The sequence below is a fragment of the Platichthys flesus genome, chromosome 4 (assembly GCF_949316205.1).
Source record: "Platichthys flesus chromosome 4, fPlaFle2.1, whole genome shotgun sequence".
NCBI classification, from domain to species: Eukaryota; Metazoa; Chordata; class Actinopteri; order Pleuronectiformes; family Pleuronectidae; genus Platichthys; species Platichthys flesus.
The window spans coordinates 519,326-534,373 of NC_084948.1; positions in this window are offsets into that span (position 1 = coordinate 519,326).

Below are 15,048 nucleotides of genomic sequence, written 5' to 3' on the forward strand. Positions count from 1 at the left end.
TCGCTGGTTCAGAGGAAGGAAGCTCACGGGCGGAGCTTTCAGAATAAAATCGTTTTCAGACCTGTCCTGACAGTGTCTCCTATGTGTGTGACATCGCCTTTCATCTGACGATGTTTGTTATCTTGTTGTTTAATTTTTGTGTCTGTCCTGTGTTAGAGGCGTCATCACCCCCCACCATACACTCCTGCTGTGCGCTCACATCGGATTATTTCTTTTAATCTGAAATGGGTAGGCGACAGGAAGTGTTTTAACCCCAGCTGGTGTGGGCTTCCACATCTGTTAACATGTGCGCGGAAATGAAAATTATTCGTTCCTTGGCACATTACCCCTTCATTAGGAAGTCTCTATGGCTGTAGTGAAAAAGTCAAAAATATTATCCTTCCCTAACCACTATAACTTGACCAACGGAAAATGTCACTAAATCAATGAAAGATTTGAGGGATATGCTGAAAGATGGTTTCCATTAAATTCTACAATATGAAAAAAAAAAAATATTAACTTGACAGATAATGCAACTGCAATATGATTCAATATTAGCGGTACAGATAATATTTGCATTCAAATAAATGTTTTTACTGGAAAAACTAATAAAATCATGCAATTTTTATACTGCCACCTGGCCAAGTTGTACTTTTGCTAATATTTCGATTAATTGTTCAGCCCTACATTGAAGAGAACTAGTAATTTGGTTCTCTATTCAAAAGGTTTTTGTGCATGTGGCATATACACACCATTTCCAACTCTATGATCTATATATTCTATGACTGTTCATCGTATAGTTATTTATTAATAAATGTGGCAAAGCTCTTTCAACATATTCAGCTTTTCTTCTACTAAAGCCTTATTTCTATACTATAGACCAGCCATTCTCAAACTGACGTCTCAATTTAAAAAATGAAAAATGTACTTTTAATCACTATATGATCCATACACAGGACTAGAATCAACTTTTTCCATACATACTATTTATTTCATTATAAAGAATAATTGCATATGAACATTGGCATATGAATTTCAAATCCAATAACGGCACAAATAAAGCGAAGAAAAAATCTCAGACAGAAAAGTTGTGGCAACAGGCATGAGAAATATCAACTTCTTCGTAGACAGATAAGTATATTCAGAGTACACATGCATCCAGAAATGTGTCAGGTGCCTCCGTGAAAAGATCAGCTTCAAAGCAGTATCACAAGATAAATCCACAAGTCGGTCCTGCTCCCTGCAGCCTGCGATAACATCCTCGTCATGAGAGGCTAATGGGTTCTGCATCCAGCTATTCTGCTCACTGAGTCCAGAGAAATATCTCCGGAGCTGCGTCTTCAGGATCCCCAGGTGCTCCTTCATGTCACCTGCCACGGAAGTCGGGATCTGCCACTTCTCTTTGTTGAGAAACTCACACAGGTTGTATAAGGACTCGTGCTTTTTACTCCTTGTCCCATACCTCAAGCATCCTTATTGTGGCCTCTATCGCTCTGTGGACATGAAACATGGGAAAGGCTTTTTCTTGGATGGATAAATTGAGGCCATTTAAGTATCTAAACATGTTGGCCAAGTACGCCTAATTACACAGCCAATCAAAGTCTCAGAATCGATCTGACAGCTCAAACCGGGAGGCCACAAGAAATGTCCAGACCTCGTCACTCAGTTCAAAAAGCCGAGTGAGCACCTTAACTCGCAACAGCCACCGCACTTTGGTGTGCAGGAGAAGCTGCCTGTGGTCGCTCCCCATCTCTGCGCATAATACGGCAAACAGACGTAACTGCAGAGGGCGACTTTTGATGGACTTAATAAGTTCATCCAAGACGCTCTTTAAATCCACAAACATATTTTTTGTGGCCAGTGCCTCTCAGTGGATACAGCAGTGGACCGCAGTTACCAGCAAAGCCATATTTTGTTTGACAAACTTGCAATGTTGGCAGACTCGTCGAGCTGGAGAGCATAAAAGTTGCTTGCTCGTATTCTGCTCACAAGCTGCTTCAACACATCTTCAGCCACTTCATCAATGCTGCGCTTTGCTGTTTGATCCAACCGGGTAATCCTGTTCAGTTGTTTAGCTGCTTTCTGACAAATCACCACTCTAGCCATCTCTTTGGCGGCAGGCCAGATGGAATTTTCCCCAATGGTGTGCAGCTTTCCAGTTTTCACTGGAAAATTATTTATTAATTGGAAAATTATTAATAATAAATAATATATTTATTTGAAATTAAAGAATCATCGGGGCACCACCAATCAAAGGAAGGGGAAAAGATAGACAATTTAGGGATAAAGTCTACTGAAAGTACTAACCACAAATATATTTAACCAAAATCAATCTATACCATCAATAGCTAGCAATGTTGAAGGAGTTCCTGACATCGTAGAGGTTGGCAGAATCCACATGTAAGCAACATTAATTTTTAGTTTCAACTTTATTGTCATTGCACAGTACAAGTACTTATACAATGAAATGCAGTTTAGCGTCTAACCAGAAGTGCAAAAAAAGGAGTTAAAGTGCAGAGTATTGTGCGTATATGAAATGTAAATAAATAAGATATGTACAGTAGCAAATGTGTATGGAATAATACAGTATTGACAGGTATTGTATGATATAAGAACTATGAGCAGTAAATAAAGGAAATGGTACAGTATTAACATCTTTTGTATGATATAAGAACTATGAGCAAGAAGTAATATATTTGAAGGAGTACAGTATTAACAGGTATTGTATGATATAATAACTTTAAGCAAGATAAATATATAAAAATATATAGATATGAATATACTATAGGCAGGATAATACAGTAGTAAAGAAAAGTGACAGTGTAGTGCAAGTGTTCAAATGTTCAGTGGTTGGAGGAGGGTGTGTGGCCATGGGGGCTGCTGCTATCACTGCGGTGAAGAGTTCAGCAGGATGACAGCTGCAGGGATGAAGCTGTTCCTGAACCTGCTAGTCCGGGAACGGAGGACCCTGTAGCGCCTCCCAGAAGGGAGGAGGGCAAACAGTCTGTGGCTGGGGTGAGAGCTGTCCTTGACAATGCTTCGCGCTCTCCGCAGACATCTCTTGCCCTGGACAGCTGCAGTGGTGGGGAGTGAGGAACTGGTGATGCGTTGGGCAGTTTAAACCACCTTCTGCAGTGACTTCCGGTCCGCAACAGAGCAGCTGCCATACCATACTGAGATGCAGTTGGTGAGGATGCTCTCGATGGTGCAGCGGTAGAACTTCACCAGAATCTGAGGAGACAGATGAGACAGATGAGTCTCCTCAGGAAGAAGAGCTTTCTTGACCAGGGTTGAGGTGTTGAGGGTCCAAGAGAGGTCCTCAGAGATGTGGACACCCAGGAACTTGAAGCTGGTGACACGCTCGACCTCCGTCCCATTGATATGGATGGGGGTGTGTGTGCTGCCTCTCTTCCTGAAGTCCACAATGAGCACTTTGGTCTTCTTGGTGTTGAGAGCCAGATTGTTGTCGCTGCACCACGCCGCCAGGTGCTGGACCTCTTCTCTGTAGGCCGACTCATCGTTGTTGCTGATGAGGCCAATCACCGTAGTATCGTCTGCAAACTTGACAAAAGTATTAGTTACATGTACAGGAATGCAGTCATACGTGAATAGTGTGTAGAGGAGAGGACTTAGCACAAAGCCTTGAGGCACGCCGCTGTTCAGGATCAGGGTTGTGGAGGTGTGGTTCTCCAACCTAACAGACTGGGGTCTGTTGGATAGGAAGTCCAGTATCCAGTTGCAGAGGGAAGGGTTGATGCCTAAATCGCTGAGTTTTGTGATATGTTTGGAGGGGATGATGGTGTTGAAAGCTGAACTGAAGTCTATGAACAGCATCCTTACATAGGAGTTGTTATTGTCCAGGTGAGAAAGTGCGGAGTGAAGTGCCATGGAAATGGCATCCTCCGTTCTCCTGTTCTGGCGGTAGGCGAATTGGTAGGGGTCCAGTGTGGGAGGTAAACAGGTTTTGAGGTGAGCCAGGACCATCCTCTCGAAGCACTTCATAATGGTTGGGGTGAGTGCAACAGGGCGGAAGTCGTTGAGGCTCGCTGTAGTTGAGTGTTTGGGCATCGGCACAATGGAGGTGGTTTTAAAGCACATGAGGACAGCTGCTTGGGCCAGTGAAAGATTGAATATGTCAGTCAAGACCTCAGCTAGCTGCCTAGGCCCTGAGCACCCGTCCGGGGATGCCATCAGGGCCAGCAGCCTTACGTGCGTTGATCCTGCTAAGTGCAGCACACACGTCGATGGAGGAGAGTGTGAGGGGCTGGTGGTCTGAAGTGAGCACAGCCTTGATAGCCGCCTCCTGGTTTTCCCTGTCAAAGCGAGCATAAAAGCTGTTGAGCTCGTCAGGGAAGGAGGCATCACTGTTTTGGGGGGAGCTGTTGGTGGGTTTGTAGTCAGTTAAAGCCTGGATGCCTTGCCACATACGTCTGGGGTCGGAGTTGTTTTTGAAGTGCTCCTCAATCCTTAGCATGTGGCAGTGCTGGGCCTTCTTGATGCCCCTCTACAGGTCAGCCCTTGATGAACTGTAGGCCTGAGCATCACCTGATCTGAAAGCGATGTCTCGTGCCTTCAGCAGTTGACGGACCTCTTTGTTCATCCATGGCTTCTGGTTAGGGAATGTAGTGATACGTTTGAGGGTGGTGACACTGTTGATGTTGGTGTTGATGAAGTCAAGAACAGAAGAGGCATAAGAGTTGATGTCAGTGTGGGAGTCCAGTGTGGCCTGAACAGCAAACACCCTCCAGTCTGTGTGTTTGAACCGGAGCTGGAGTTCAGTGTCTGCTCCCTCTGGCCACACATTAACTGTCCTCACTGTGGGCTTCACACGTTTGATGAGTGGTGTGTATTTGGGGAGTAGAAACAAGGAGAGGTGGTCAGACTGTCCTAGATGTGGGAGGGGGACGGCTTTGTAAGCACCAGCCATGCTGGTGTAAACATGGTCCAAAGTCTTGACTCCTCTCGTTGCACAGGAGACATGTTGGTGGAATTTGGGGAGTACAGTCTTCAGGCTGGAGTGGTTGAAGTCACCCGCAACAATGAAGGCTGCCTCCGGATGTGAAGTCTGTAGTTTGCTAATGACAGCATGCAGTTCTTTCATTGCCAGCTTAGCATTAGCATCCGGGGGGATATAGGCTGCAGTTACAACAGTAGATGTAAACTCTCTGGGCAGATAGAATGGTTTGCACTTAACCATGAGATATTCCAGGTTAGGAGAGCAGTGACTCTCAATGATGACAGTGTCCATGCACCAAGCTTTGTTCACATAGATGCACAGTCCCCCACCTCTGGTCTTACGGAGTCATCAGCTGTTCTGTCCGCCCGGAGGAGGTAGCGCCGCGTTAGCTCGACGGTGCTATCGGGGACGCTGCTGTTGAGCCATGTTTCTGTGAAAATCATGATGTTGCAGTCTATAATCCATTTGTGTGTGGTGATCTGCAGCCGCAGCTCATCCATTTTGTTCGCCAGAGACCGAACATTGGCGAGGAAAAGGCTTGGTAGAGATAGCCGGTGAGGCGTTAGCTTTAGCTTAGCCCTTAGCCCACCTCTCTTTCCCCATCTTTGTTTACGATCTCGACACCGCCTGTGAGCACTTCCGGTCCGCGCAGCCGGGTTGGTAGCCTCGGTAGCTCTGACGATCTCGGGAATGAGCCTTGGACCATCGAATAAGTGGGTAGAAGAACAGGATCTGATGTCTAAAAGATCCTGTCGGCTGTAGACAGTATTCGCAAGACTGTTCTGAGTGAACAGACTTGAAACGAGTAGGCAGATAATAACTATTTTGCTAAATCTGGGGAGACGCTGAGCCTCGCTTTGCACACCCCCGCCATCTTGGTGTTAAAGAAAAACACTCATGTTGATGTGCAGATGTGTATGTGAGTATGCATTTGTGTTTGTCTGTGTGTGTGTGTGTGTGGTAAGTGAGTAAGTTTAAAAATGGAGGCTGACCACGAACGAAAGAGTGTTTACACCAGTGATTTTCAAACTTTTTGAGCCGCGGCACATTTTTTACATTTACAAAATCCTGGGTCACACCACCAACCAAAATGACACTCTATGGCCTAAGCCAGTACATACAGTGGCGATTTTAGCCTGAAATTTACTGGTGGGGCAATTTTGTATGACGTCATGTCACCGTCACAAAAATAGAGGTAGCCGATTATTATCAATAAATCAATCAATCAAATTTTATTTGTATAGCCCATATTCACAAATTACAATTCATCTCATAGGGCTTTAGCAGGGTGTGACATCCTCTGTCCTTAACCCTCAGCAAGAGTAAGGAAAAACTACTAAAAACCCTTTTTACAGGGTAAAAATACATAGAAACCTCAGAGAGAACCACATGTGAGGGATCCCGCTCCCAGGACGGACAGAAGAGCAATAGATGCCACGTGCAGGAAAACATCATCAAGATTAAAGTCTTCAAGATTAGAGATTAAAGTCTCTAGCAGCATTTGATGAGGGTAAGCATCCCGAAGGACTACCCCAACATGACATGCCAAGCAGTCCCGCTGCAATCACAGTCCATGGTCAGCAACCAGCAGGACCACGATCCACCATCCAGACCAGAACGCCACTCCAGTCCTCAGTCACCGTCCACCGCCACCCACCACGAGCCACCGCCGTGGTCCTGGTCCAATGCCCGTACCCGATGCCAACGCGACACAAGGTCCGCCACCACCACCACGATCAGCCCACACGACACAGAATCCGCCACACAGGGTCCACCACCACCACCGCGATCAGCCCACACGACACAGAATCCGCCACACTGGATCCACCACTGCGACCCCCTGTGCGCGATCAACAAACCGCAATCCATGGTGCGGCCACAGAGGCCCTGGATCTGCGGGTGATAAAGCAAAGGGATCCCGGGGAAGGGGGATAGGGATGGAGAAGAGGAAGGAGAAGCTGGAAAAAGAAGCTCCGTGTGTCATAAAATAGAACAAGTAACGTTCTGCCGCACTAATTAGCTCTAACTATAAGCTTTATTAAAAGAGGAAGGTTTTGAGTTTACTCTTAAATGAACAGATGGTGTCTGCCTCCCGAACTGAAAGTGGAATTTTTTTTCCACTTTAGGGACAACAAGTAGGCTTGAATTCTGGGAGCGGAGTGCTCTAGTGGGTTTATAAGGTACTAACAGCTCTTTAAGGTAAAATGGCGCCATATTATTAAGGGCCTTGAAGGTGAGGAGGAGAATTTGAAATTCTATTCTGGATTTAACTGGAAGCCAGTGTAGCGATGCTAACACAAGAGAAATGTGCCCTCTTTTCTTTGTTCTCATCAGGACACGTGCTGCGGCATTTTGGACAATCTGTAGAGTCTTTAACGACTTACTGCTGGAGCCTGATAATAATGAATTACAATAGTCCAGTCTCGATGTAACAAAGGCGTGGACTAGTTTTTCTGCATCTTTTTTGCGAAAGGACATGTCTGATTTTTGAGATATGACGCAAGTGGAAAAAGGTAGCTCTAGAAATTTGTTTTAAGTGACTATTAAAGGATAAATCAGGATCAAGTTCCTGACTATTTTGTTGGAAGCAAGGGCAATGTCGTCTAGCGCAGCTATATCATCAGATAATGTATCTCTAAGGTGCTTGGGGCCAAGTATTATAACCTCTGTTTTGTCTGAGTTTAATTAGAGAAAATTGCGGGTCATCCAGGTTTTTATGTCCTTGAGATATGCTCGAAGTTTAGTTAATTGATTACTTTGTTCTGGGTTTTATTAATAAGTATAACTGGGTGTCATCTTCATAGCAGTGGAAATTTACAGAGTGTGTCCTGATAATGTTTCCTAGTGGAAACATATATAATGAGAATAAAATTGGGCCGAGCACAGAGCCCTGGTCATAAAGATATTGCTATTTACGGATGGAGGAATACTGGGTTCGGTGGAGGTGTGATCTCTGTCAGCCTGGCTACTGTGCTGAAGAGAAACCTGGGGTTGTTTTTATTCTCTTCTATTAGTTTGAAGAGCCTTTTTATATTCTTTAACACTATTCTTCCAGTCTATGAGGCTTTCAACATGGTTACTGGAGCGCCACTTCCTTTCTTGTTTTCTTGATAATTGTTTTAACTCATTTGTCTGGGAATTATACCACGGAGCTAATTTACTATGTTTGACATTTTTCTTTTTTAGAGGGGCTATTGACTCTAATGATAATCGTAATGAGTCTGCAGAGCTATCGACGAGGTGGTCGATCTCAATGGAGCTCGGGTTTTTAAAGAATTTGTTCTTTATATCTACGGATAATACGGGTTTAAATGATATTGGAATTATTTCCTTAAATTTAGCTACAGCACTATCAGGTAGACATCTAGAAAATGAGTTTTTTATTATTGGCATATATTCAGTTATTGAAAAATCGAAGGTTATTAAATTATGGTCTGATAGAGCTGGATGCTGCTGACGTGAATTACGATTTTATTGTATCTATGTTTAGTTTTAGCCAGCAGCTTTAGTTAAGATGCGATGTCGCCGGCTCTGGCCCCTTTGATACAATTAACTATGGTCGCTGGTCTCGCTAACCTGACGTGTCTCACAACCGAGTCGCCAATAATCAGAGTTTGTTTATCAGCGGGTGCCTCGCTGAGTGGAGCGAATCTATTTGAAACGTGAGCTGGTGGCTCTTTAATCGTGGGCTTTTTAAGTCTAGCACTATGCCCCCTCTGGGTCGTCAACCAGCTGCCCCGGGCTCCCTGCTGCACGGGACTAGTCAGGGGACTGCTCGTTAAGGCTAAGCTACGTGCTAAACAACATGACTCCGCGGCTAGCGGGAGCCGGCTAACTACAGCTAACGGAGTTTCTAGGCTGCGGAGCAGAGCTTCTAAGTCGCTAAGCCTCGCCTCCATCGCTATCAACACACTACATTTATTACATGTACCTCTACTGTTAAGGGAGGCAGAGGAGTAAGTAAACATTAGACACTCGGAGCAAGAGAGAGCAGTAGAGCAACAGGGAGAGAGAGAAGACATCGCTGCTATAGAGCTACGAGGGTGAGCTTAGACAGAACACAGAATCACTAAGCAAGATAGAGTATGGGTTGTTATGTGAGGGTGTTTAACTACAGACCGGTGATTTCAGCCGTAGTGCTACAGAAAAACCGCTGTGTTTAGCGGAGGAGCTAATACAGAGAACGACCACCGCCAGCAGCAAGAAAACAGGAAATGACGCAGCACGCTTACCGTCTATATAAGCAGTAGGCCTATATAGACCAGTAAGATATACTATGGGCTGCATTTTGAGTGCCAGCAGGGTGCAGAAATCCTATTTCAAATACATTTCATATCCTTTGGGGCTCAGCACGACACAAAGATATTGCCTATAATACAGCATTAAAGTAAAATGATTGCAACAAAGTAAAATGATTAGACAGACACATAGCTTCACATCAACGTCAACATCAATACTCTGAATAAAGAGCTTTAGGAGACGTAATGCTACTTTAAACAGCTGCTCTTAAAATGCAGATGTGACTCTAAATACTCACGCCTCAGTTGATCACAGTAAATCTGTTTCTGCAGAATAATAATCTGTGTAACGTAGTCAAGTCATTAGATATCTTACGTGGTGGAGCTTATTCTCCAAACACACTCATGCTCAACTCCATCAACTCTAACGCTTTCCCCCGCTGGATGGACCGCATCATGTCGGTTCATGTCAGGTCAATAACTCTGTACGGTCCCGTTAGCATCGCCTGCAGGCTAGCAGAGCTAAACTGACAAGCCATGTACAGGTACCTGCTCATCACTACTAATGACCGAAATACAATACTAAACTTGACTTACCAAAGAAACGGAGGTGCAGACGTCTCTAGCTTCTCAGTCAGGAGAACAAACCAAAGATCAAACTGTATTATTCATCCAATCTTTGAGTGAAACCTCTCCACAGACTGACGGGAGATAGCCTGTAAGCCTGTTAGCTCCGATGAAGCCGAGCAGACAACAGGGTGGGAGCTGGAGTCGCGTTTCACATTATTCGAGTCGAGTTGCTAGGCAGATTTGGTGGGCGGAGTCGGGGCACTTTCAGATGTGCCCCAACTCCGCCCACTCTCCCAATGTTAACTTCAGCCTGTGTGGTTTCATGCTCATTGGTGTTTCCATGGCAACGGTCTTAAGCCTGGGCCGTTGCCCCAGAGCAGAGGCAGACTGCAAGAGAGAAGCGTTTCACAGAGCAAGCACACAGACAGAAACAAACACGAATCAAATGACTCCAAAACAAGACTATAATGCTTGTGAGTCAAGTTTATTCACACACACATTCAAGCTACTTTGCATATAAAATAAAATATATTGTTCCACAAAGTACAGATGTATTGAGCTTTGCACAACAGCGCTCCTAAACGGCATTGAGAACATATAATAAATATAGTTAGTAATATCGTTTCTAAATGTATTTATACTAACTCAGTGTGAAACCGATAGATTTTAGTTGTTATCGCAGTCAAGCTTGAAAAGCTCAGCTCACAAAGATATGTTGTGGTATGTCAAAATAGCTTTGTTTGCCAGAATGGGGAACTCCTTGGCAGCAGATAACCAAAAACTGTCCAAAGGGAGATCAGAAAAGTTTAGCTTTAAACCACAATCTTGTTTCAGTTCAATGAGTTCCTCTTGCTCCTGTAAAGTCATGTTCTTTCCAGCAACTGTCGCTGAGCTGTATGGGTCCCTAACCCAGTCAAGGCATTCTTTAAGGCTCAAGAGAAATAAAATGAAAACTTCTTCTCAAAAGTTTTCAAATGTGTGCCTATCACCTCGCACATTGCAGCAGTGTTGACATCATGCAGTTTCTCCTTGAGTGGGAATATCTCAAGGTTGCCACACTGTACATGAGCTGCACCTTTAAACGGAATCCATTTATTTTATCAGTGCTTGTCAGCAGGTTTTCATTTCGGCCTTGCATCCGTTTGTTCAGTTCATTCAGATGATGAAAAATATCAGCCAGGTAGGCCAGCTTTGCACACCACTCATCAGTTGCAAGCAGCTTTGAGCAATTGAACCTCTCATTTGTCAGAAATTCTTTAAGTTCCTCTGGCAGCTCATACACACGGGCCAGCACTTTGCCAGCCGACATCCACCGTACCTCCGTGTGGAGCAAGAAGACTTTATGCTCCGCTCCCATTTCCTCACACAAAGATGCAAATATTGCGAGACCATCCCTTTTAGCTGTCCTCTGGAAACACTTCCGTTGTTTTGTCGCCTCTATTTGCAGCGCGTGTCTATTTGCAGCGCGTGTCTATTTTACAGCGCGTTTGTCTATTTGCAGCGCATGTGTCTATTTGCAGCGCGTGTGTCTATTTGCAGCGCGTGTGTCTATTTGCAGCGCGTTTGTCTATTTGCAGCGCGTTTCTGTAATGTGTTGTGTTGTGTTGTGAAACTGATGATGTTTTCTTACTTTGCTTGTGTTTTGTCAACTTGCATGTGTTTTGTCAACTTGCATGTGTTTTATTAAGTTGCTGTTTGTTGAGCTCTCAGGGCCACCGTAAGGAACAGCTATCCACCTCATCTGCAGCTCATTCTTCGTCACCGGCAGTATACAGTATCTACCCTGGTCTTACTCCCAGTCATCTTCAGATCGTTTTCAACACTAAAGTGATAGTTTCTCATTGTGTCGAGCCCGGTCCCGTCCGGACCGGACAGCGTTATGTTCGTTGATACGAGGTTCAGATGGGAAAGGCAATGATTAGACAAATTCAATGTTCAAAAGTTTTACAGTAACAAGTTTATTGTGTAAGAACAATACTTACAGAGAGTCTCTGGGGTTCTGCCGGACACGTCACCAGGTTCACTGGATCATGTCGAGAAGAAGCCTCGTTCAATCCTAAATCCACAGTATATATAATCAGACACAGGGTGGGCACAGAGGCAGTTCTTTTTCTTTGAGGGAATTCAGTTATTGGCCAGATGAATACTGTTTCCTCAAAATGCAGTTTTTTGAAAGCACATCACTTTCAACTGACCAGGTGTCCCACCACTGTGGCCTTGGCAAACAGGGAGCTTGCTAGAGTGGAGAGACCCAGCAGATTAGACATTTCAGGAGGATTTCATATCTTTTTCTCTCCATGTTTCATGAAGCACCTCATTGTATTAGTTCTGGCACGTCCTCTCTCTTTTCTGAGCATCCGTGCTTTCATTATTTCAAATCTCAAGATGAACTTCCATCACACACTTTTCTCCGAATTATATTTTGGGTCAGATTGACATTCAGGTTGACACCTGCTCTTTCTGTGGTCGTGCTCTGGGCCTGACCCTGCGTCTGAGTCAAAAAGATTATACATCATTCTAATTAAAAGAAACTGTTGTAGCATTATTGATTATATGGATTATACAGCTAATATTTGTTCACAGGATATAGGTAAAATATAATCACAAGATACAGAGAAACATAGATATCTCAACAATTGTCAGCTGCTCTGTGTAGTATATTCAGAGTTTATTCTTAGTGTAATTAGTTTATTTCACTTACCGTGTCACTCCTTTTGCCCTCAGGATTCAACTTGAGGGGTTCACCTGCCTACCCTCCTTGGCTATGAGCTGAGGGGAGTGAGCAGGTTGCGATTTTTGTGACAGACGGCAGATTGTTTTATTTCAAAGTCCCTTTGGCAGCAAGCAGTGATTATTATTGGTATATTAGATCTATCTATGTTTGGTCCAAGTCCAGAACAAGAACAAGGTTACCTATATTTGATGTGGATCCAATCAGATAGGGACAGGGACCTGACGGACTTCAGTCACTACAGTTGAGGGGTGGCATGATTGTGCAATTTGGTGTGGTGTGTGCTGGCGAAATCGCTGAGCGAATCCTGAGCGAATCCTTCACCCATCCATCAAAACCCAGCCTTTTATTGGAAAACAAAACCCTTACACAATAAGAACTGTGTGGTGGTCAGCGGTGTGTCTCTGCTCTGGGATTTAACATAAAACTATAACATAATATTCTCAGTGCAGCTTTCCAGATGTCATATGATACGCGTAAACCATTATTTTTTTTATTTTTTTCCTTTCTGCTACAGTCTCTTTTCAAGGTTGGTTCATTTAGCCAGGGCTGGGGTGCAATCTTGGATTTTGTTTTGTCACTGTAGGGGGCTACGAAGACCAGGACCATCTAGCAGGTGTGATTAAAAAGGGAGACCAGCTCCTCTGTGTTAAAATTTTGATTAAAAGCAGCTAAAGAGGCATAAGAAAAAGCTCGTCAAGAGTTTTGCCTTTATTTTTGTTGGTTCATATTTTGCCTGATTGAGGTTAATTTATTCGAGTTTCTCTATAAAAGCTGTAATAGATTTACTCATTATGGTCCACGCTATCAAATAGCACATCACACTGTGAAAATGTTATGTAAATCGAATGATATTTGTAAAACAAAGGTTACTTCCTTTTGCCAGTAGGTGGCACCATCACTATTATTAGATACAGACTAATATAACTATTCAAGTAGGGGCTCTGATGTAGCATGAGCAATTTGTGGTCAATTGGACAACGTTACAATAACTTAATTTTCACACAGATCAGCAGGTGGCGCAATGAACCATTAACTAATATTAATAGTTGTTCAGGTCAGGATTGTGATAATAGGGTAGTAGTTTGGGGCCGGTTGGATATGGCAGAGTCGATTTACAAAGTACTTCCTGTATCATGGCCAGGGCCGGCCCTAGCACATTTGGCACTCTAGGCAAGCTTCACTCCTGGCGCCCCCCCCCCCCCCCCCCCACGAAAAACGTATTATAAAATGATTTATTTCTTCGTCGAAGTTGCTTGGACACGCACACTCTAACCATAAGCCTCAATGTGCTAGCATGTTCTGACAACACCAGGGAGATTTGTACCTCAATTTTTGCCTCATTTTACCCTAATGTTAGATTAATTTTTTTTATGTCAAAGTATTGGTTTGAGATATATGTTATGGGTCCCAAAACTGATACCACAGCAACAAAGTATATCTGTAGAATACAGCATGAACGCAGCAGCAATAAGGACACAGAGCCTTCAGTTCCACATCCAGACTGCATCTTATTCAAATTAAAAAAATTTCAAGTAGAAGCATTTCTTTGAGTGTAACTGCATTTTAAAGTGCATAAAACATACATTCAATTATGATGGTGTCTCTTTCCTCCGAACATCTTAATATACATTATCACTCATAAAGAAATATAAACATTTACAATATAGACCTATTGAAGTTTAGCTTATAACTGGTCTTTATAAGGCACAATAACAATACATGAATTACAGATACTGTGTGTGTCGGAGCTGAACTACACCCTGTAAAGTAAACAATATACTATCGCGACCCACCTGCAAGACGACTTGCGGGTAAAATAAACACCTATACAGGCGAATGTAGCCCCGCCCACCTAGTGCGCGAGCGTCTCCCCTCACTGCCCAGCGGAGTTTCTAAGTTTTACCACTCTAAGTAGATAATCAAAACAACATCAACATGTCTCAATGACACTTGTGGTGATCAAGCGAAGCTTTAGGAGCTAACGTAGGTGACTCTCACCCACTACTGACCTGTAGAAGACAGGATGAATGCAGCAGCAGTAAAGACATGGAGCATTCACTTCCTCATCCAGACTGCACCTGGCCAAAGAGACAGGACGGGTGCAACTGCTCCGGTGCCAAACGTTCCACCTGAGTGCTGCTGTCATTCACTTATTTCTCTAATGGAACTACTTAAATTACTGTTAAAGTAATTAAATACAATATTTTTGGCCATACCACATATAGAAGGGGGCGCAGTTTTTGGCGCCCCCCTCTGAGTGGCGCCCTAGGCAACCGCCTGTGTCGCCTGTAGGAAAGACCGGCCCTGATCATGGCGAATCAGTACGTGGCGCTATGACGTTGAGGAAATATTGACACATACAGCTGTTCATGCTTGGGCTGTGATCATAGACAGCAGTTTGGTTGTGATAGGACAATGCACACTGGAGTTATAATAAATCCCTCTTTTTTTGCGAATCATCAAAATGTGAAGCCACACTACGGTCACACCATGTAATGTAGATGTTAAAAATTCTCCTTTTACTCTCATTCATGAACTTAAGTTATCTCTCAACATTCATTGTAAAACAT